The sequence below is a fragment of the Eriocheir sinensis genome, unplaced genomic scaffold (genome assembly GCF_024679095.1).
Source record: "Eriocheir sinensis breed Jianghai 21 unplaced genomic scaffold, ASM2467909v1 Scaffold851, whole genome shotgun sequence".
Lineage (NCBI taxonomy): Eukaryota > Metazoa > Arthropoda > Malacostraca > Decapoda > Varunidae > Eriocheir > Eriocheir sinensis.
Window position 1 is genome coordinate 76,502 of NW_026112221.1, and position 23,862 is coordinate 100,363.

Sequence of the window (23,862 nt, forward strand, 5' to 3'; positions counted from 1 at the left end):
CGGTTATCGGGAATAAGGTTTTCTGTTATCGTGCCCTGCTATGGCGGAGACGCTGTCTTTCTCCTCAGTCTGAAGCTAGCCAGCACTGTGAGTGGAACGTTTCTCTGGAATACACACACTGCATTTTGACCCCTACTATGGCACCCAAGCATCCTTCCACCTCGTCCAGTGACATAAGAACATAGGAGTCTGCACGAAGCAGCTCCTCTGAACCTTGGCTCCCGTGTATCTAACCCTACCTAATATCGCTGTCCATGACGCATCAACAAAGTGATGGTGGTGAGTGTTTTTGTTGTGTCAGTGACTTACAAATGTAATGTAGCAATTCTTTCTTTAGAAAACTTTAACTTAACCCGGTGGTGGCAGGGATCATGTTTCTTAATGGTCCCTCCAAGCAAGAAAAATGAGAAAAAATCACCCCTCACACAAACCATTTCATATTATATATCAAAGCATTTGTGATCAGTTTGTGTGTGTTACTTTCCTCTCTGTCAAAGGCTGTAAAATAAGGCAAAAAGTAAGCAGAAAATATATATCTACCCTTGCAGGTGAAAATATAGCCTGTTAGCTTTTGAGACCAAACCATGTAGTGAGCCTCCTCCTCCCTGCTGGCTAGGCTTCCTTTTAATATGTATTTCCACACATGATGCGGCCAATATTAGGAGTCTTTTTCACACCAATATTTACTGTATAATGATGACTTGACTCCTGCATTAGCACCGGTGAGTGAGTTAGGGGCTTAAGGAACTTTGATGCCAGGATTGGAGGTGACTTATTCCTGGGTTTAAACTTATACAAAATCAGGTTGGCGACATGTCTGTGGTAAGTCCCTTGTACAATAAGAAATATTACTTTCCTCTCTGTCAAGGGCTGAATAAATAAATCAAATTAATCTAACTATATTATAAAGCAAAACCAATCTTGCATGCATAATATGTATCCAGTGTGTAGTAAGCACTTTGGCAAACATATATCATGCACCCTATGCTTAACCCTGCGGGGATCATGTTTCTTACCCGGTAGCAGCGACGGGCCAAATTTGTGGCTTTACCGTGTAGCAGCAATGGAACAAATTTGTGGCTTTACCGTGTAGCAGCAATGGAACAAATTTGTGGCTTTACCGTGTAGCAGCAATGGAACAAATTTGTGGCTTTACCGTGTAGCAGCAACGGGCCAAATTTGTGGCTTTACCGTGTAGCAGCAACGGGCCAAATTTGTGGCTTTACCGTGTAGCAGCAACGGGCCAAATTTGTGCCATGATTTAAACCCCCCAAAATAGATGATGTGTAAACTGATCACAAATGCTTTGATATGTATTATGAAATGGTTTGTGTGAGGGGTGATTTTTTCTCATTTTTCTCGCTTGGGGGACCATTAAGAAACATGATCCCCACTGCTACAACCACTGGGTTAAAAGGCCTTTCCCTCTAAGCAAGGGGATGTACTGAACATTTTACAACACACTGGGTTACTAAGTGAGCTGCTGAACATTTTACAGCTCAATATAACGGGTTCACCCTTTGGGGGCTTCTGGCGGGGGTAATGAAGGCAGGGCAGGAAGTGAGTAGAGAAAGCTTACCTATTTCTCCAAGCTGCTGAAAAGCTTGTTGGTGAAGAATTACTTGTCGGTGAAGAGACTGTTGTTGAGGTGAGGAGTGCCCTGTGTTATGGCACCTCCCAGCACTGCTACACCAACCTGCAAATATGTGTCCACTCTCAAAGTCTTGTACCGGGAAAGACGGCATGGGATAATATATTATAAAATCTCTCTCTCTATCAAGGGCTGTATAAGATAATTAATTGATACTCTCTCTCTCATATTTGTTTTTTTACATAAAGAAAACATTTGACAAGGCTTTCAAGGGAGTTTAGGGGCATTTCCAAGGATAGTTTTAAGACACTGGAGGTGGTAGTATGACCATAGGTCTGTGCCGTGAAGCCAAAAAACACATATCTGACACACTTTTTCTAGGAATTTAGTGCATTTCCAGGGGTAGTTTTAAGAGCCTGGTGGCGGTGTGACCCTTCCTCTGTGCCATTAAGGAACAGTGACCCCTGCAAACACACAAAAACTATCTATTTATAACTATCTATCACCCTTTATCTATCTATCCTTCTATCCACTGGTTCCCAAACTGGGGACCATATAGCACAATGAAGGGCGCCGTAGGTTAAGGTTAGTTCAAGACTTAAACTAACCTTGAACTATGGGCTCCTTCAGTCTGCTATATGGGCCCCAGTTTGGGAATGGCAAAGACATGGATTTTAAAGGAAATTACATAGATTTTAGAGGAAATTACATGGATTATAGTGCAAGCAACTGAAGTACAGGCCCACAAGATTATATGAGATGAAGTCCATGCATGTGAGGGCCCCAGACATTGTGTGTGTGTGTGTGCAGGCTGCCTTCATGGTACCATTTTAGCACATTGAAATAAGGTACCATCTCTCCATCTCCTTCAATGTGTCATTACATGTTTTTCCCAAGGCCACAGAGAAGGTTTTCATGGGCAGATCATAGCCATGGATGGAGGTTTTGCAAGTACTCTACTGGTATATTTTCCCACACACTAAATGCAAACAAACACCAACTTGGATATTTTGTAAGCTCATCCCGGCGCTAATTCAGCGATATTTCTTTGCTTCCTGCATGTTTATCTAACAAACACTAGTACTATGGTATTCTTGTATACCAATACTGCACTAACATAACTACAGTAGAGCCCCACTTAGCGCGAGATCAATTAGCGTGAACCGCATAACTGATGACTGCGTATTTTGAGTAATTATCAAACCCAAAAGTCAGACCCACGTGTGCACCAAATAACTTTTTTTCATATTGGTTACTTTATTCAATTAGCGCGAATTTAGTTAGCGCGACCGCGTTCATCCACCTAATTCTCACGCTAAATGGGGCTCTACTGTACTAACATAGCTCATAGTAGTATTCCCACTTTTAATTAACATCTTGTACAGCAGTGTTTCTCTCTCCCTGTGAACTGTTTCCCTGCACATGAATGCCTCGGCTGTGACGGGTCTTCATCAACAGTGCTGCCAGTGAGTGGCCTCACCTGAACACGAGTCATCGCTCCACACAGCAGGTGACCTGACGAGCCTGCCCTGACAAGCACCTGACAGCTGACCACCACCTTAACAATGAGGGAAATGACACTTGAGCGGCTTGACAGTTCAGGGCCAAGGCCGCCTCCACCCCCATTCCTATTCAAATACACTGGAATACCATATTTGGGTGTGTTTGTATTGGTATAACTATTGATAGAAATCAAAGCATTCTCATTGTGATAGGAATACAAGGGAAAAGTATTTGTATTGTGCAAATAATTATCTGAGGAACACTTCAAAATCTATCATCTGTAATAGCAGGCGTTACAAGTCCACACAGCCTCCCGGGGGACTTGTTAGCACTGTGTTGAGTACAGGGTTATGAGCTCTTGTACATCTTTACAACACTGCTGCTGTTATGCCAAGAAGGTGTATTCATTCATATCAAAACAGCCTTCTTGTTAGCACTGTGTTGAGTACAGGGTTATGAGCTACACTACCTTGTACATCTTTAGAACACTGCTGTTATGCCAAGAAGGTGTATTCATTCATATCAAAACAGTATTTCTATTCACTGTAATTTGAAGTACTGTATTGGTATTGTAATCCACAACACTTGTATTCCCTCCCTGATCTTAGATAACTTTACAACACTGCTAAACCCAATTATGACAAGAAGGTATTTGTATTCATATTAAAACAACTTCATATGTATTCAATGTAATTTGAAGTAATTGTATCCCCTCCCTCCCTGGTCAGGGGGAGTCGCTTGGGGGGGGGGTTGAGCCCACGGCACATCTTCCCGGCCCCACACAGCGTGGTAGCGTGAGGATTCGAACCCGCGTCGTCCATCACGCGGCGAATGTGGGTCCAGTACGCTATCACTTCGGCCTATTATTATTTTGTCATGTTGTTGTTGCCTGATGAGTGATATACCACCTTTACTGAGTCAGGTTCATCTGCTAGAGTTTAATGTGACCCTGCTGACAGTTTCACAAGACTTCTGCACCTGGAACAGGAAACCAACACATGAAAAGTTCTGTTAGTAGTATTACACCGCACTGCTATATAAAACCTTCACTTTTGGGGCACTGCGGAGGACATTTCTCGGGTATGGCGGACATGGGATTCAATTGGTGGACGGTGTACCCCACTCTGACTGGGTTCATTTCAGTGGCCACATGCAATGACTGAACACGGGCGGTGGTCTGCCCACACCAAGGCTGTCTCAGGCTGGGCTGGGTCATGGGCGCGTAACATTGACCGTAAAGTGTCGGCAAATACGACACCTTGTGGTCACTTACGCCTGTGTCGGACGCGTCTTGGATTTTTTTCCTTGGAGTAACCAATCTTGAATGTGGGAAAGAAATGGCGGACATTGCCAACAACTGACTGACGCACAAGATAGTCCTACATTCATTTTCTCTCCCTCTTTCCCTCCCTCCTTCCTTTTCTCTCCTCTCCCTCCCTCCCTTCCTTCCTTCCTTCCTCCTTCCTTCCCTCCCTCCTCCTTTAGTCCTTGCCTCCCTTCCTTCATTCCATCCTTTCCTCCATTCCTTCCTTTCCTTTTCTCCTCTTCCCTCCTTCTTTCCTTCAATCCTTCCTTCCTTCCTTTCCCTCCCTCCCTCCTTTAGTCCTTGCCTCCCTTCCTTCATTCCATCCTTTCCTCCATTCCTTCCTTTCCTTTTCTCTCCCTCTTTCCCTCCTTCTTTCCTTCAATCCCTCCTTCCTTCCCTCCCTCCCTCCTTTAGTCCTTCCCTCCCTCCCTCCTTTAGTCCTTGCCTCCCTTCCTTCATTCCATCCTTTCCTCCATTCCTTCCTTTCCTTTTCTCTCCCTCTTTCCTTCAATCCCTCCTTCCTTCCCTCCCTCCCTCCTTAAGTCCTTGCCTCCCTTCCTTCATTCCATCCTTTCCTCCCTCATTCCTCTCCCTCCCGTCCCTCTTTCCTTCCTTCCTTCCCTTCCCCTCCTACATACATACATACATACATAGTGAAGGAAGGCAGGAAGGTGACCTCTCTCCCCTGACCTCTCCTTGACCTTTTAATTGCTATTTCTGTGTTTAGTAAAAAAAAATTGATCCCATGTTTGTGTTCTTACAAACTGATACATTCTTACTGAGCTTCCTTCCTTCCCTCCCTCCCTTCCTTCCTTCCTTTATTACTGTTCTTTCTGTTATTCACTTGTTCTTTTCTCTCTCTGTTCCTTCCTTCTCTCCTTCCCTTTCCTTCCTATCTTTTTCCTTCCTTCCTTCACTCCTTCATTCCTTCTTTCTCTCCCTCCTTCCTTCCATTCTTTCCCTTCCTTCCTTCATCCCTCCCTCCCTCCTTCCTTCCTCCCTTCTTTCCCTTCCCATTGCTCCTTCCTTCCTTCCTTCCTTCCTTTCCTCTCCCTCCCTCCCTCCTTCCTTCCTTCCTCAGAACAATCCATTACAGAAAGAAAATGAAGACAGGAAAACAAAGAAGCAAGGAAAATATTGATAAATGGAAAAGAAATAGAGGAAAATAAATTAACACTTACCAAGGAATTCCTGTGTCCTCCTCTTCTTCTTCTTCTTCTTCTTCTTCTTGTTCTCTCTGTAATTCAAGTAAGGAGTCATTGCTCTGTGTAAACCTTAAGATACATTTTACATATAAATATAAATTCCTTTCAACTTTGAACCCTTCCTTCCTTCCTTCCTTCCACACAGCCACTACCACCAGAGGGTCACTTCAGGGGTCGGGGTCAGAACCTTCCCAAGACACAGGGTCATAGTTTTAAACATTTTCCTGCCCAAACTTACAAATTTAAAACAACATTGTGGTATTAAGGCATCTTGAAAACATTCCAGTTGATGTGTGTGTGTGTGTGTGTTTGCAGTACCAAGGTGTTCCTGGCTGCAAACTTTCCCTCCTTATTATCAAAATTCCTTGACTGCTCGTTAACCATTTTAGAAAAAATAAATTAACACTCACCAATGGGCTCCTCCTGTGTTCCTCGTCTTCTTCCCAGTCCTCCTCCTCCTCCTCTTCTTCGTTTGGTAGTGTCTGCAAATCAAGTTTGGTGTCAATTAACTGTGTAAACATCAACATACTTTTTATTTTTACAGTAAAAAAAAAGCCCATCACTCACTGCTCCAAAATGATATCATTATAAACTGGGTGCAACTCCAGCGTGTGGTGTACCCAGTGCAGTCTAGCCCAGTATCACAAGTCTACAAAATGACCTGACCTGTCTCCCAAAACCTAGTCCTGATTTGAGTATGTAATGACCTAACCACAATGTCCAGGCTGAAGCTCCTAGGCCAGAGGAGTGCGCACGCCTTTTTGAGGGTGTCAGATGCCTGAAATAGCATATTTTTACTGTGCAAAGCAGGTGAAGTCACTCAAATTTATCTATTTGTATATATTTCATGGTGGCAAAATTTAAATTATCAGTTTCATTTTCACCAGTGACACGAATTTGTGGCTGTTTTTCACAATAGAATTTCACTCTAATAAGTGAATCAGACCCCACAGAGATATTACCAGAGTGTGTAGGAATGAATACAAAGATAACCACATACTTTGATTTAACTCTAGGATGTCTCGTGGATCATCAATAAATAAAAAACAAAATATCTGGACAGGCCACTCTTGAGCCTGTTACCTTCAATGACACCCCAAAACAGTCCCTGCGCCAAGTGTGTAGCCCATATTTTGGTTGTGTTAGGTGCGCCTATTAGCAACTACTACTATTTTTACTGAACGAGGGACACATGATCCATATAAACCATTAATACTACCTAATAATATTAAACAAATTATATACGTGCTACCAGGGAATCATGAGGATTAATGTTATTGTAATTCTCACGTTTACTCAACCCTACTAAACCTATCCACCCCGCGCCCACCTAGCCTCCAGCAGGTGCCCACCCTGGCTCGCATAACCATAGCAGGGCACGATAACAGAAAACCTTATTCCCGATAACTGATAATGGAAAACCTTATCGGTGATAACCGATATTCGTTAACTGGAAACACAAATATAGGCGATAACCGATACCCGATATTAATCCACAATTCCGATACTAGCTAGCGATAAGTCCGATAGGCGAAAACGATACTATATTGATATTTCAAATAAAAAACATAGATGAATTCATATTTTCATTATCTGTATTTTTAAAAACTTACAAAATCTGAAAACCACACGTTGACACGTACATATGGACGGTAATACTAGAAACGCCTGAACCGGTGTTGTGTTATTTGGCGTCCCCACCGACAAACACTGGTCTCGTGAACTGCGCATGCTCAGACCAGCAAGCGTAGACCTGAACAGTCTCACAAAGCTTTTTAACTGTATTTAGAGTTGCTGGAAGGCTGAATCAGACCAACAGTACCACTACCACCATCCCCGATGTTTCTAGATCGACACTCTGTACGAGTTGTATTTATATGTACAGAGTGTCGTTCTAGAAACAGCGAGGATGGTGGTACTGTATGTCTGATTCAGCCTTCCAGCAACTGGTCTTAATGTGTTAAAAAGCTTTGTGATACTGTACAGGTCTATGCTTACTGGTCTGAACATGCGCAGTTCACGAGAGACCAGTGTTTGTTAACACAAGCGCCAGCTTTTGACGATGGGACACCAAATAACACAACACCGGGTGCCTTCAATACCATGGCATGCTCACAAACGAATATGGAATATCAAATTTGAGGCAGTGAATAATCATTTTGGGGCAAAGCTAAATGATTTTTCTCTTTGATGTATTGATTTTTGAGTCTAACAAAAAAACAACCTAGTATTTTAATGTTGATGATCTAAGTACGAAATCTCTTCGCCAAAGATAATTCATACCCCCAAGTTTTTTCATAAAATACCGGGCACCCGGGCCACGCATGCGAGTAGGGAGGAGACGGTTTTTTTTTTCTGAGGCGGAAAAAAAGTAGCGATTATCACTAGTTTGGTTACAAAAATAACGAAGATACCGATATATATTTAAATAAGCAGCGGATGGCCGACAACCCGATTTTGTTATCAGCGATAAAGTATCGCGATAACGCCCAGCTATGCGCATAACTCACCACCCACCTTCCTGCAATTACAAATGTAGTGCTGCTAACACTTAATATAACACGTCACGTCGTAGGGTATTCGTATCTTACAATTTTACTGAACACCAGTCGACCTGTCCTCCCCCGCTCACCTCTGTTGCGCCTCCTCATTCCCAGTACTACTAAAATGGATTGGCTGAGGAGAAGCACCTTCCACAGGGAGAGCGTGTCAGTTTTCCCTGTTCCTCACTGGCTGACAGCCACTGATGAGGCTGCTGGCCAATACCAAATTTAAAGTGCATATTTCACACCTTTTCTTTCTCCTTATTTTCTCCATGCAAACAGTTTAATACTTACTAAAAAATGGTCATTATCGTAAATAAATCTGTCTCAGGAAAACAAATAACCAGTGAGGCTGGCAAGGAGAGGAAGAGAGCTCACCATGCTGTGCCCAGTGACCATATTGACGTGTGTGTGTGTGTGTGTGTGTGTGTGTGTGTGATATACCCAATACCCACTACATATATATATATATATATATATATATATATATATATATATATATATATATATATATATAGGCAACAGCTCTCAGTGATTTTACTATACTAGGCTACTACTACCCTACTCACCGAGACTTACATGTTGATTGTGTTGTGTTTATGGCTGAAATCTTGTTAGATTCCAGAGCGACATTTGAAATTTAGCTGCGCAATCTCGGACACAGCAGAGGGCGCTGTTTTGGCACGGCCGTAGTGAGTTTCTTTATGTGCACCATGTAATTCTGCATGTTTTCATATATAATACATGATGATTATGTTGAGTTTATGGCTGAAACCTTGTTATATTCAATATAGACATTTGAAATTTGGCACAATGGCGATCTCGGATACGAGCAGAGGTGTTGTTTTGGCCTGGCCGTAGTGAGTTTCTTTATGTGCACCATTTAATTCTGCATGTTTTCATATATAATACATGATGATTATGTTGAGTTTATGGCTGAAAGCTTGTTATATTCAATAGCGACATTTGAAATTTGGCACACGTGGCGATCTCGGATACGGAGCCTGGTTCCGTTTTGGACCGGCCGTAGTGATTTTCTTTATGTGCACCACTTAATTCTGCATGTTTTCATAGATAATACATGATGATTATGTTGAGTTTATGGCTGAAAGCTTGTTATATTCAATAGCGACATTTGAAATTTGGCGAGCGTGGCGATCTCGGATACGGCGCAGGGCGCTGTTTTGGCCCGGCCGTAGTGAGTTTCTTTATGTGCACCATTTAATTCTGCATGTTTTCATATATAATACATGATGATTATGTTGAGTTTATGGCTGAAAGCTTGTTATATTCAATAGCGACATTTGAAATTTAGCGCGCGCGGCGATCTCGGACACAGCAGAGGGCGCTGTTTTGGCCCGGCCGTAGTGAGTTTCTTTATGTGCACCATTTAATTCTGCATGTTTTCATATATAATACATGATGATTATGTTGAGTTTATGGCTGAAAGCTTGTTATATTCAATAGCGACATTTGAAATTTGGCGCGCGTGGCGATCTCGGATACTGCTGAGGGCGCTGTTTTGGCCCGGCCGTAGTGAGTTTCTTTATGTGCACCATTTAATTCTGCATGTTTTCATATATAATACATGATGATTATGTTGAGTTTATGGCTGAAAGCTTGTTATATTCAATAGCGACATTTGAAATTTAAGCGCTGTGGCGATCTCGGAGACAGCAGAGGGCGCTGTTTTGGCCCGGCCGTAGTGAGTTTCTTTATGTGCACCATTTAATTCTGCATGTTTTCATATATAATACATGATGATTATGTTGAGTTTATGGCTGAAAGCTTGTTATATTCAATAGCGACATTTGAAATTTGGCGCGCGTGGCGATCTCGGACACAGCAGAGGGCGCTGTTTTGGCCCGGCCGTAGTGAGTTTCTTTATGTGCACCATGTAATTCTGCATGTTTTCATATATAATACATGATGATTATGTTGAGTTTATGGCTGAAACCTTGTTATATTCAATAGCGACATTTGAAATTTGGCACACGCGGCGATCTCGGACACGGCGAGGTGTTGTTTTGGCCTGGCCGTAGTGAGTTTCTTTATGTGCAGCATTTAATTCTGCATGTTTTCATATATAAAATGATGATTATGCTGAGTTTATGGCTGAAAGCTTGTTATATTCAATAGCGACATTTGAAATTTGGCGAGCGTGGCGATCTCGGATACGGCGCAGGGCACTGTTTTGGCCCGGCCGTAGTGAATTTCTTTATGTGCACCATGTAATTCTGCATGTTTTCATATATAATACATGATGATTATGTTGAGTTTATGGCTGAAACCTTGTTATATTCAATAGCGACATTTGAAATTTTGCGCGATTGGCGATCTCGGATACGGTGCGGGGCGTTGTTTTGGCCCGGCCGTAGTGAGTTTCTTTATGTGCACCATTTAATTCTGCATGTTTTCATATAATACATGATGATTATGATTAGTGTATGGCTGAAAGCTTGTTATATTCAATAGATACATTTGAAATTTGTGGCGCGTGGCGATCTCGGATACGGCGCAGGGCGCTGTTTTGGCCCGGCCGTAGTGAGTTTCTTTATGTGCACCATTTAATTCTGCATGTTTTCATATATAATACATGATGATTATGTTGAGTTTATGGCTGAAAGCTTGTTATATTCAATAGCGACATTTGAAATTTAGCGCGGCGATCTCGGACACAGCAGAGGGCTGTTTTGGCCCGGCCGTAGTGAGTTTCTTTATGTGCACCATGTAATTCTGCATGTTTTCATATATAATACATGATGATTATGTTGAGTTTATGGCTGAAAGCTTGTTATATTCAATAGCGACATTTGAAATTTGGCACACGCGGCGATCTCGGATACGGTGCGAGGTGTTGTTTTGGCCTGGCCGTAGTGAGTTTCTTTATGTGCACCATTTAATTCTGCATGTTTTCATATATAAAAATGATGATTATGCTGAGTTTATGGCTGAAAGCTTGTTATATTCAATAGCGACATTTGAAATTTGGCGAGCGGCGATCTCGGATACGGCGCAGGGCACTGTTTTGGCCGTAGTGAATTTCTTTATGTGCACCATGTAATTCTGCATGTTTTCATATATAATACATGATGATTATGTTGAGTTTATGGCTGAAACCTTGTTATATTCAATAGCGACATTTGAAATTTAGCGCGAATGGCGATCTCGGATACGGTGCGGGGTGTTGTTTTGGCCCGGCCGTAGTGAGTTTCTTTATGTGTACCATTTAATTCTGCATGTTTTCATATAATACATGATGATTATGCTGAGTTTATGGCTGAAAGCTTGTTATATTCAATAGCGACATTTGAAATTTGGCGCGCGTGGCGATCTCGGATACGGCGCAGGGCGCTGTTTTGGCCCGGCCGTAGTGAGTTTCTTTATGTGCACCATTTAATTCTGCATGTTTTCATATAATACATGATGATTATGTTGAGTTTATGGCTGAAAGCTTGTTATATTCAATAGCGACATTTGAAATTTTGCGCGCGTGGCGATCTCGGACACAGCAGAGGGCGCTGTTTTGGCCCGGCCGTAGTGAGTTTCTTTATGTGCACCATGTAATTCTGCATGTTTTCATATATAATACATGATGATTATGTTGAGTTTATGGCTGAAAGCTTGTTATATTCAATAGCGACATTTGAAATTTAGCGCGGCGATCTCGGACACAGCAGAGGAGCTGTTTTGGCCCGGCCGTAGTGAGTTTCTTTATGTGCACCATGTAATTCTGCATGTTTTCATATATAATACATGATGATTATGTTGAGTTTATGGCTGAAAGCTTGTTATATTCAATAGCGACATTTGAAATTTGGCTGCGGCGATCTCGGACACAGCAGAGGGCGCTGTTTGGCCGTAGTGAGTTTCTTTATGTGCACCATGTAATTCTGCATGTTTTCATATATAATACATGATGATTATGTTGAGTTTATGGCTGAAAGCTTGTTATATTCAATAGCGACATTTGAAATTTGGGCGTGGCGATCTCGGACACAGCGCAGGGCGCTGTTTTGGCCCGGCCGTAGTGAGTTTCTTTATGTGCACCATGTAATTCTGCATGTTTTCATATATAATACATGATGATTATGTTGAGTTTATGGCTGAAAGCTTGTTATATTCAATAGCGACATTTGAAATTTTGCGCGCGTGGCGATCTCGGATACGGTGCGAGGTGTTGTTTTGGCCTGGCCGTAGTGAGTTTCTTTATGTGTACCATTTAATTCTGCATGTTTTCATATATAATACATGATGATTATGTTGAGTTTATGGCTGAAAGCTTGTTATATTCAATAGCGACATTTGAAATTTGGCGCGCGTGGCGATCTCGGATACGGCGCAGGGTGTTGTTAAGGTTTTTCATTATCAGTTATCGGTTATCGGGAATAAGGTTTTCTGTTATCGTGCCCTGCTATGGCGGAGACGCTGTCTTTCTCCTCAGTCTGAAGCTAGCCAGCACTGTGGAACGTTTCTCTGGAATACACACACTGCATTTTGACCCCTACTATGGCACCCAAGCATCCTTCCACCTCGTCCAGTGACATAAGAACATAGGAGTCTGCACGAGGCAGCTCCTCTGAACCTTGGCTCCCGTGTATCTAACCCTACCTAATATCGCTGTCCATGACGCATCAACAAAGTGATGGTGGTGAGTGTTTTTGTTGTGTCAGTGACTTACAAATGTAATGTAGCAATTCTTTCTTTAGAAAACTTTAACTTAACCCGGTGGTGGCAGGGATCATGTTTCTTAATGGTCCCTCCAAGCAAGAAAATGAGAAAAATCACCCTCACACAAACCATTTCATATTATATATCAAAGCATTTGTGATCAGTTTGTGTGTTACTTTCCTCTCTGTCAAAGGCTGTAAAATAAGGCAAAAAGTAAGCAGAAAAATATATATCTACCCTTGCAGGTGAAAATATAGCCTGTTAGCTTTTGAGACCAAACCATGTAGTGAGCCTCCTCCTCCCTCCCTGCTGGCTAGGCTTCCTTTTAATATGTATTTCCACACATGATGTGGCCAATATCAGGAGTCTTTTTCACACCAATATTTACTGTATAATGATGACTTGACTCCTGCATTAGCACCGGTGAGTGAGTTAGGGGCTTAAGGAACTTTGATGCCAGGATTGGAGGTGACTTATTCCTGGGTTTAAACTTATACAAAATCAGGTTGGCGACATGTCTGTGGTAAGTCCCTTGTACAATAAGAAATATTACTTTCCTCTCTGTCAAGGGCTGAATAAATAAATCAAATTAATCTAACTATATTATAAAGCAAAACCAATTTTGCATCCATAATATGTATCCAGTGCATAGTAAGCACTTTGGGAAACATATATCATGCACCCTATGCTTAACCCTGCGGGGATCATGTTTCTTACCCGGTAGCAGAGACGGGCCAAATTTGTGGCTTTACCGTGTAGCAGCAACGGGCCAAATTTGTGGCTTTGCCGTGTAGCAGCAACGGGACAAATTTGTGGCTTTACCGTGTAGCAGCAACGGGCCAAATTTTTGGCTTTACCGTGTAGCAGCAACGGGACAAATTTGTGCCATGATTTAAACCCCCCAAAATAGATGATGTGTAAACTGATCACAAATGCTTTGATATGTATTATGAAATGGTTTGTGTGAGGGGTGATTTTTTCTCATTTTTCTCGCTTGGGGGACCATTAAGAAACATGATCCCCACTGCTACAACCACTGGGTTAAAAGGCCTTTCCCTCTAAGCAAGGGGATGTACTGAACATTTTACAACACAATGGGTTACTAAGTGAGCTGCTGAACATTTTACAGCTCAATATAACGGGTTCACCTTTGGGGCTTCTGGGGTAATGAAGGCAGGGCAGGAAGTGAGTGAAAGCTTACCTATTTCTCCAAGCTGCTGAAAGCTTGTTGGTGAAGAATTACTTGTCGGTGAAGAGACTGTTGTTGAGGTGAGGAGTGCCTGTGTTATGGCACCTCCCAGCACTGCTACACCAACCTGCAAATATGTGTCCACTCTCAAAGTCTTGTACCAGGAAAGACAGCATGGGATAATATATTATGAAATCTCTCTCTATCAAGGGCTGTATAATATAATTAATTGATACTCTCTCTCATATTTGTTTTTTACATACTTTTCTTCCTCTACCCTCTCTCTCTCTCCCCTCATAACTCTATACATACAGCCAGGCCTATACTAGCTTTACCGTGTAGCAAGCAACAGGCCAAATTTGTGCCATGATTTAAACCCCAAAATAGATGATGTGTAAACTGATCACAAATGCTTTGATATGTATTATGAAATGGTTTGCGTGAGGGATGATTTTTTTCTCATTTTTCTCGCTTGGGGGGACCATTAAGAAACATGATCCCCGCTGCTACCGGGTTAAGAAACATGATCCCCGCTGCTACCACCACCACTGGGTTAAAAGGCCTTTCCCTCTAAGCAAGGGAAGTAGTGAACATTTTACAACACACTGGGTTACTAAGTGAGCTGCTGAACATTTTACAGCTCAATATAACAGGTTCACCCTTTGGAGGCTTCTGGCGGGGGTAATGAAGGCAGGGCAGGAAATGAGTGAAAGCACCTATTTCTCAGGCTGCTGAAAAGCTTGTTGGTGAAGAATTACTTGTCGGTGAAGAGACTGTTGTTGAGGTGAGGAGTGCCTGTGTTATGGCACCTCTCCAGCACTGCTACACCAACCTGCAAATATGTGTCCACTCTCAAAGTCTTGTACTGGGAAAGACAGCATGGGATAATATATTATGAAATCTCTCTCTCTATCAAGGGCTGTATAATTAAGATAATTAATTGATACTCTCTCTCTCATATTTGTTTTTTTACATACTTTTCTTCCTCTACCCTCCCTCTCTCTCTCTCTCCCCTCATAAGTCTATACATACAGCCAGGCCTATACTTTGAGGCAGTGCCAACATTGCCAGACTGTTGTACTCAGCCTCTTATATTTACGGACTTCCAACACAAAATCTGTCTCCTGGTCCTCAATAACGAGATTCACTTATATTTATCATTAAAATAGTTAATTCCTCTTGTTTCTTGGCAATACAGTGTATTTGTATATGCATACAGTCCCTCTCCATTAACATGAGTTGCAATAGGAATGATAATAATGACAATAATAATAATTACAAGATAATTTAATACTTAGCTATTCTAACCTAAAACTTATTCAAACCTAGCCATACTTTTTTTTCCTTACCTCCCTTGGCTGGGCCTGGTGGTGGGCCCAAGCCGGCAAGTGTTTATAGCGGCCCCATCTTGCTTTCCCTTGGACAGTCCCATACAGTCCAGGATGATGGTGGTGGTCTTCAGGACAGGTAGACTGTGGCAGCGACAGATTCAAACCCTCATCATCCATGACGCAGTGAACGCAGGACCGGCACACTAACCACTCAGCCACCGTCTCCTTCCCCAGCCTGTGTTCCGACGCCAAATATGCAAAAAGTAAAAACATATGCCTCAATGTGTCATCCCAGACTATATATAAAGAGAATTAAATCTAAGTCATCCTAACCTAATGAAACTTTAATGAAACTAATCTAGCCTTAGCAAGCCACTGTCAAAACAATATAAACAGAAATATATCTCCAGGTGTGTCCCCCCCAAGACCATATATTTAGAGAATTAAATCTAAGCTATCCTAACCTGCCCAAACTTGCTGAGCTATCCTAACAAGACCTAACTTAACCTGGTAGTAACAAGGGCCCAAATTTGTGGCTTTACAGTGTACCAGCGACGGGCCAAATTCTTGCCATGATATGTAACTTGATATATTAAGAAGGATATAAACCCCACCATCAACCATTAGGATCCACCGGGAAGAAGCCTACCGGCGCAATAGGCCAAGACGTAAAAAAAAAAAAAAAGAAAATATATGATGCATAAACTGATCACAAATGCATTGATATATATTATGAAGTGGTTTGTGTGAGTGATGATTTTTTTCTCATTTTTCTCGCTTAGAGGGAAGGGCCTTTAACCCAGTGGTAGCAGCAGGGATCATGTTTCTTAATGGTCCCTCCAAGCGAGAAAAATGGAAAAAAATCACCCCTCACACAAACCATTTCATATTATATATAAAGCATTTGTGATCAGATTATGTATCATCTATTTTGGGGGGTTTATATCATGGCACAAATTTGGCCCGTCGCTGCTACACGGTAAAGACACAAATTTGGCCCGTCGCTGCTACACAGTAAAGCCACAAATTTGGCCCGTCGCTGCTACACGGCAAAGACATAAATTTGGCCCGTCGCTGCTACACGGTAAAGACACAAATTTGACCCATCGCTGCTACCAAGTTAAGAAACATGATCCCCACAGCTACCGGGTTAACCGTACCTGCCGTGCACTCTACTACCACAATGAAATAAAACAAATATATACTGTGTTGCACCCCAAGACAATATTTTAAGAGGCGGGGAGTATGGAGATGACCGTAGCCACCTCTCCCGCCAGTGACATCAACGGCAGTGTGGTGAGAGGCCTATCCTGCCTATTTATCCTAAACAAGTGGGTGTTATTCCAGAAAAAACACCCAAGTCTCATCACTTCACACTTATTTATATATTCAAGGGCTGAAAAATATCGGAAACATTAACAAAAAAAATGCCCGGTCAGCACTAAGTTATCCTAACCTTGGATTAAACTTAGATTTTAACATAACCTCCTGTGAGAGCAAGATAAAAATTGACAGACAAAATAGGTCAATTCCGGCCCTCACGGTATCATGAGCAGACCTCCAGAATAACACCCGATGGTCTAGGATAAAAAAGTTGGAAAATTTCATTTAGTCGGCGCAACATCTGTGGTCATATGCCGGAGAGAGACAGAAGGGGAAGGAATTAAAGAAGGGAACAGATCCCAGGAGACGGGACACAACCCCCAATTAATACCTGGTACACTGCTGGGTGGACAGGGGCGTAGGGTATTGGAAAAGCCTCCCAAATTTTCCCACTCTGCCCGGGAATCGAGCCCAGGCTCTCTCGGTTGTGAGCCGGGTGTGCTAACTGCTTATAACCACTGCACCACGAAGCCCTCAGGTCTAGGATAAGATACTGGTCATCACTAAGTTATCCTAACCTTGGATTAAACTTAGATTTTAACCTTAACCTCCTGTGAGAGCAAAGTAAATATTGACAGGCAAAATATAGGTTCATGCCAGCCTTCGCAGTACCAGGAGCATGTATAACTCTAGAATGACACCCGATGGTCTAGGGTAAGCACATGTGGTCAAGGCAACAACGCTAACCTACATATTCCCCCTTAGAGTTAATAGGTTCACCACCCCGGGTCATCACCACCACATGCATCACCTAAAATCACCACAATCACCATCAATACCACCTCAGACACACATGAAATCACAACCATGACGATGAAAACGCAAAAAAATCAAGAGAAATAACACTGAAATAAATAAATCTGAAAAATTCGTAAAATTCACCCCGCCCGCTAGACGAGTCACCCTTAAAACACTTCTAGCTCACGTTAACCTTCAATATTTCCTGAGTAACACAACCCACACCTCATATCTGCAATAATACAACACAAATACACCCTAATCCTTAATATAGGAGTACCCAGGCATCTTACACTGGTCAAAACTCACGGATATAAGGTCACGTATGGTTCGCTCCCATCCGCCGGTTACGCCCTTATGACCTCATGACCTCACCGCTAAACGCCCATAATTCAATATCTAAGACACTCACACCTCATTTGACCCCATACATTAGGTCATTCAGCTTAGTTCTCCCTATCATAGTGTTCAAAGTTCTTAGGTGTTATTGATAACTGAGATAATACGTCACATATGGTTCGCTCCATCCGCCGGTTACGCCCTTATGACCTCACCGCTAAACGCCCATAATTCAATATTTAAGACACTCACACCTCATTTGACCCCATACATTAGGTCATTCATCTCAGTTCTCCCTATCATAGTGCCCGAAGGTCTTAGAGGTCATTAATAATTAAGGTCATATATGGAGCCGGACACCCCAAGCCAGTTATATACGTGACCTTTCTGACCTTACCGGCTTATATCCCGCTCTCCAACTTCACACACAGGAATGCAATGCACGTGTCGCCCTGCCCCTCAAGCCCCGTGCCGCCACGTACTCTACTTTACCGGAAATCAGTAAAAAACGATGAACTTCTGCACGACCACGGCGGCCATTGAAATCCACCTCTCTCCCCCACCGATACATTTTCCCTATTTCCACCTATTACAAGCCTTCATTCACTGCCCTCACCCGCCCAAAACAATCACGAGGGACTATTTACCGTTTCCAGATGCATGGCTCCCTCGGCAACAGGATAATTCGCTTCAAAAAACACAAAAATAACACACCAGCCTCCTCCCTCCACGGCTGGGGCCGGGTGTGTACGAGAAATGCCTCCTCGGGGAAATAAGTCGCGATACTACCCACTACACATGTCCAATGGGGTAAAGACAGCAAAAAACGTCTTAATTTGCCTTGATTTATGTCTCTTTAACCACCTGTGATCTATATATAAGCGTTGAGATTGCCCAAACCAGGAGTGAGTATCAGCTCAGAGTAGTTCCTCCTATGTAATCTCCTATGTGTTTGTTTTAAAGCCTTCTACTGATTTTAAGTGTTTATCTGATGTATTTGCAGTGTATTGAAGTCGCAAAGGGACAGTTAAACGATAGCAGTGAGTGATATATTGAAAATTAAGGATGTTTCAAGTCCCCTTCGCGAGCTATTTTCCGGCTGCGAGCTGATTCCTGCCAGCTCAATAGATTCTCGTACTTGAATTAAATGACCCTGGAACTGTCTTTTCCGCTCCAATAACTAGATTTATTTAGAGATAGGGTCGAAATGTTTAATTAATAGGGCTTTTTTTTGCAGTCCTTAGGTATATTATCGCTGACATAAATAGTTTTAGTTTAACCTCGGAAACATTAATTACTCTATTTAACTGCCCCTTTGCCCTTTTATCGCGTGTTCTGTCATTAGTAAACCCCAATTAAGTCCTGCCGGGGCCTTAATAACAGCGGTAAGGCCTTGGAATCATTATTATTCGTTATTAATGGGTTGGTCTGGGTCTGGGTCTCGGCACATGTTGTGAACGAAACTGCAGAAAGTATAAAATCCTATCACTCTTCAGCACGGGCTTACAATATGATGTAATGAGCTTATATGTGGGAATAATGGCTTCAGGGAGTTCTTAATACACTTTTTTGTCTCCGTTCCGTGAAGCATGGAGGGAGGGAGGGAGGGAGAGGGAGATAGAGGGAGGGAGGAAGGGAAATGAATCACGTATTAATTAGATCTTAAAGCCATTGGTTACAACGTTTCTTCCTGTATAAACTGGTAATTATATCGCTTTTTCTCTTTAATTAAACCTAAAACCGTGTAAATAATGGCTTTGAAATATTTAATAAGGGAAGATGGACGTTGGAACAGGAAAACTCATTGTTGTACCTCAAAACTAATTGTTCCAACCTTTACATAGATTTACATAGAAAATCAGACCACACAGACCCCATGGTCCAGACTTGGTGGTCTGTCCTTAAACCTAAGTGATTTTACATTAATCAGAAGACTCCAAAACGTTGCATTTCTACTCTAGTTGATATTAAGTTGAAGGATATATGCTGAAATGCTATATCTTATGCTATCAAGCTGATTTAAACTTACGGTCACATGCTGACTTCATGATGCATGCTGACTTGAAATAAAGGTCACAATATATGCAGTAAGTTGAGTTCAATGACGGCATTGTTCACTTGTATAACTCCTATGCTGAGCCTATAAAAAGTCAGCATTGAAAGAGATAGCCATGCTGACTCGATCTTATGCAAGCTGATTTAAACTTATGGCCATGCTGACTCATATGCTAATCTTAACTTAAATCCATGTTGAACTCCGAACTCAGCATATCAAGAAAACGATCATGCTGTCATATATAGACCACCATGCTGAGCTCAGAGTGGCTATACAGACTGAAATCAGTAACTCTTTAATGCATGCTGAGTTCAAAATAGGATCAGCATTGAGAAACAGCTAGGCGCCATTCTGAGTGAGCATTGCTGACTTAATTGTTCATAATTAAACCCCTATTAATAGTAGTAGTATACAGTAGTAATAGTAGTAGTAGTAGTAGTAGTAGTAGTAGTAGTAGTAGTAGTAGTAGTAGTAGTAGTAGTAGTAGTAGTAGTAGTAGTAGTAGTAGTAGTAGTAGTAGTAGTAGTAGTAGTAGTAGTAGTAGTAGTAGTAGTAGTAGTATGCTGAGCTCAGAAAAGGTCATAGGCTGAGTTGAATTAAGCATATCGCTACAAAAAAGCTTCCTGTACCGACATGCTGAGTTGGGGGATCGAGCCAGCTATAGGCCATGCTGACTTCAGACCATGCCGACTTAAAGAAATTCTGGGCCATGCTGAATTTGCTGAGCTTGGCTCCATATGTTTCACGAATGTAGACAGATCAACATTGTTTATGATCGATGACACTTTGCGTACGAGGAACAAATTAAGGCGTAAAACTCAAATGTAGACAAGTAAATTCAGACTGAACCAAATTTTTCTTCACCAATTAACGTTGTAGTGCGAGAATGGAATAAGCTCCCTGCCTTCCTTCAGTGGTCACACGATTGATCTCCTTTAAAAACAAGCTCGATCGGCCGTCACTTCCTTCAACTCAATATATTAACTAGAGTTGAAATGCAACGTTATGGAGCCATCGGATTAATGTAGAATCACTTAGTTTAAGGACAGGCCACTTAGTCTGGACCATGGGGTCTGATTTTCTATGTAAATCTGTAAATTTAACCCATCCGAAAGCTATGACGTAATGTTTAAACCTCCGCGTACCCAATCAGCTGTTTTAATCAGCTGATCGGTCACCTCGGCACGCTACTGATATATTGTTTCCGGAGTCATCACACTCGTACAGAACATGTTTATTGCATGACTTGACCTGTGACCTAGCATACCGAGACACAGGGATGAATGAGATTCTCTAATATATAGACTTACGAGAAAATAACAAGTTTTTTTTATCTCAGAATGGCAACACCCCCGCCAATGGACTCGATCGCTCGCCATATATAATTCTTCCGCCTCGTCATTTTACTTTTTTCTTCAGCTTTCTCGTCCCCTGCATGCATAATATTTAATGCTATACTTAACGGCAACATCAATTAAGGGCTGATATCGAATTAAGCCGTGCTGGGAAGAGAGAGAGAGAGAGAGAGAGAGAGAGAGAGAGAGAGAGAGAGAGATGCTGACTTTAAATGCCGACTTCATAAATGCTGACTGATTCTGGGCCATGAGTTTATTGACCTTATAACACAAATGCATGCTGACTTGAGGTACGTGTTGGCCGATCGACATGAAGGATACTCAGCACTCAGCATAAAACTGATTTTCACTGCTGAACTAATTAACTATAAGAGATGAAGAACCCTTAGAATATATATCATTCTAGATCTCTTCCTTTCCTCTATGAAACACATAGGAATGTATAACTATCTCCTATAAGTCACCCTAAGGACCTTGCTCATGGTACAAGATACAGTAATGTCTTTGATAAACTAAAAGATGGACAATTGTAACCTATATGAGTGATAATATATATTGAACAAGCCCTCTTTCCATTATTTTTGCAGTATTAAGGAATATATATCAAGCTGCTAACTCATCCCTTGCTCATGGTGGAAGGTTCAGTGATATGTCTTTGATAAACTAACTCAAAAGATGGACAATTGTGCCTGATATATATATACTGAACAAGCCCTCGATCCATTGTCTATGCAGTATTAAGGAATATATATCAAGCTGCTAACTCATCCCTTGCTCATGGTAGAAGATTGTGATATGTCTTTGATAAACTAACTCAAAAGATGGACAATTGTGCCTGATATATATACTGAACAAGACCTCGATCCATTGTCTATGCAGTATTAAGGAATATATATCAAGCTGCTAACTCATCCCTTGCTCATGGTAGAAGATTCAGTGATATGTCTTTGATAAACTAACTCAAAAGATGGACAATTGTGCCTGATATATATATACTGAACAAGACCTCGATCCATTGTCTATGCAGTATTGAGGGATAGGTATATCAGTTTCCTAACTCACCCCTTGCTCATGGTATCTTCCTAAGGCATTGCTAGACTTGTTTTTATATGCCAAAGATTGAGTACATTAAGACCTTCTCAAAGTCTTACCCAAGAGTTAGTGCTTGATATAAAACTATGCTCATGATAATTAAGGCTTCACAAATGCTGACACTGCCCATGGGAAGACTTAATGTCAGGTAATTATCAAAACTAACACATAATTAATGGTTTTGATCCCCCAGAAAATAAGGTAGCTACTGGGGGGGTCTGGAAGAGGCTGATCGAGGGTCTGGGGGCTTGAGCTAGGGGGCTTCAGGTAAGAGAAAATACATATAATTAATAGCTTGGACATCAATAATCTAGACCAACCCTTGCTTATGGTAGCTTTCCAAGGCATCGCTTATAGACTTTTTATAATATAGCAAAAATAGAGTACCATCAAGGCTTTCTCAGTCCAATTACTCAAGAATTAGTTCAGTGCTTGTTATAATATTGTTTTCTCGGCCAACCCTTGACAAGGCTATTAAAACTGTTCTTGACAATGCTAGTAATTATCTAACATATACTGGAACCCTTACTAATGTTACATAACAAAGTGGAGACTTAATTGCTGGGGATATTTGATTCATAGTTCCATATTAATTCTTTTTGCTCATTGGAAAGGTTAATTAAAATGTTACCACCAGTATTATGCTAAGACACTTGCTAGGTTAGGTTAGGTGACCAATTACTGGGGCCTGAGGGTCTTAGGGCTGACACAGGAAGGGAAAACACTTATATATAATGTCTTTGACCCCCAGAATAAAGGTAATTGGGAGATGAGACTGGGGAGGACTGCACTGGGGACTTGAGGGGGCTGGGTACATACTGTTTGGGCAGGTAAATCATTCTTCTACATCAATCCTCTGTTATTTTTAAGCTCAAGAACTTTGACTAAAAGCAGCGATGGACCTTCAACTGTAAGGACGTGGCAAATTCTATGAGTCTGAGGCCTTTTCAAGCACTCAAAATCTCTCTTTAAATAGTTTGGGGGAGATAATTCATTCCTTTACATCAAGCGTGTTATTTTTTAAGCTTGAGAACTTTGACTAAAAGCAGTGCTGGACCTTCAACTGTAGAGACATGGCAAATTCTATGTTTGAGGCCTTTTTAAATAGTCAAATCCCTTCTTATATGTTGTTTGAGGAGGTAATTAATTCTCCTATGAACTTACATGGCAAATTCTGAGTGTACGAAGCCTTTCCAAATAGTCAGTCTCTTTAAATACTGTATGGGGAAATAATTGATTCTCCTACATCAACCCTTGCTCAATGTGATGCTTTAAAGCTTGATATCTAGCCAGAACTAAGCTTTCAAGGGTTAAACATGGCAAATTCTGAGTGTACGAAGCCTTTCCAAATAGTCAGTCTCTTTAAATACTGTATGGGGAAATAATTGATTCTCCTACATCAACCCTTGCTCAATGAAGATCTCACTCACTTTAAAATATTCCACCCCCCAAAATATACATACTGGGATCAGAAATCTATGTGGTTGCAGCTATCCACTGGCTATGAAGGGTAAATTTCACTCACCAAAGGCCGCCGAGTGGCTTAACCCGGTAGCAGGG

General features: G+C 41.7%; 1 long non-coding RNA gene across 3 annotated transcripts in view; it reads right to left on the minus strand.

The window, feature by feature from the left end:
• Positions 1-18,841, minus strand: part of LOC126994705 (uncharacterized) — a 39,627-nt gene extending 20,786 nt beyond the window's left edge. Inside the window, exons 1-6 of one of the 3 annotated variants that reach the window (XR_007749484.1) lie at positions 18,447-18,841; positions 15,358-15,574; positions 14,021-14,135; positions 6,016-6,087; positions 5,582-5,637; positions 1,580-1,696 (exon numbers count right to left, since the gene is read on the minus strand). This is a non-coding gene — a long non-coding RNA (uncharacterized LOC126994705). The remainder of the gene's footprint in view (positions 1-1,579; positions 1,697-5,581; positions 5,638-6,015; positions 6,088-14,020; positions 14,136-15,357; positions 15,575-18,446) is intronic. The other 2 variants (XR_007749485.1, XR_007749483.1) reach the window with 2 other exon arrangements.
• Between the last annotated feature and the right edge of the window lie 5,021 nt (positions 18,842-23,862).